Source organism: Arachis ipaensis, chromosome B01, assembly GCF_000816755.2.
Source record: "Arachis ipaensis cultivar K30076 chromosome B01, Araip1.1, whole genome shotgun sequence".
Taxonomy (NCBI): domain Eukaryota; kingdom Viridiplantae; phylum Streptophyta; class Magnoliopsida; order Fabales; family Fabaceae; genus Arachis; species Arachis ipaensis.
The window spans coordinates 29,648,672-29,649,793 of NC_029785.2; the positions used below are offsets into that span (position 1 = coordinate 29,648,672).

At 28.7% G+C, this 1,122-nt stretch overlaps 1 long non-coding RNA gene across 1 annotated transcript; it reads left to right on the forward strand.

Annotated features, from left to right (window-relative positions):
* LOC110269229 lies at positions 348-832 on the forward strand. Its single transcript, XR_002358266.1, has 3 exons — positions 348-486; positions 604-612; positions 701-832. It is a non-coding gene; the product is annotated as an uncharacterized LOC110269229 (long non-coding RNA).

The window sequence follows — 1,122 nt, forward strand, 5'->3', positions numbered from 1 at the left end:
GATTCAGATGTTAGTAAAGAGAATGCAGGGTAATGTGTTCTTCTTCTCTCAGATCTTGAACATTAAAACACGTCATTAATTAATAGGTAGCATACATACCCCACCAATGGAAACTGTTTAGAGGGAAAAGAAATGGCTCTTTCCTAGAAAATGTATAGCATTTGTACTATGATTTATAGCCTTATAGGCCAATGGATTTTGGTCAAGAAAGAAAGAAAGAATATGAGTAAGGACTAAATTAACAGCATTATTGAAGCCCCACCTTCTAATGGAAGAACTCTAGATACCTTTGGCCAGAGAACTTCAATATACCGTGGCATAACAAGGTTTCAATTTCATTATTGTGTTTAATTTGGAAATTCCTGCCTTGTATATTCCAATATATTAATTGATGAAAGAAATAAATAAATAGACATAGATGGACTGGAAGATATGAAGCTCATCTTTGGGATAATAGCTGTAGAAGGGAAGGACAATCAAGAAAAGGTCGCCAAGGTGTGTGTCTACTATTTTATTTTATTTTATTTTTACATTCAATCAAGGTTTTTATGACTTCTTTCTTGTGATTTTCATGAATGCAATGCAACTTCTCTCTTCCTTCAGTGTATTTGGGTAAGAGTCTCTCTTTGATTCCTTCTTGTTATTATGTGTTTAGGGAGACTCTAGTTTATTTAATTTGTATGCATATATATATATGTAGGTGGATATGATAAAGAAGATAAAGCAGCTAGGGCTTATGATTTGGCTGCATTAAAGTATTGGGGGACATCCACTACTACCAATTTTCCTGTAATTTACTCTATGTATCTTGATGCTTCACTTCAATCAATTAATTCTATATATAATTCTGTATCTATCACTGTTTTTACAGATCATATATTTAAAATACTAATTGAACTTTTAATATATATTTTAATTAGAATTTTATTATTAGTTATTTTGTCTCTTATATTTTTTTTATTGTACATAAATTTATTTATTAATTAAAATAATTACACATGTATGAACAAAAAAATTTATTGTATATTTTATTTTTTTTGTATTTTTATTACAAAAGTAATTTTTATTTTTACCAAAAAGGCAACCCTTCTATTAGTTGCATATTTTGTATATTAGACAACA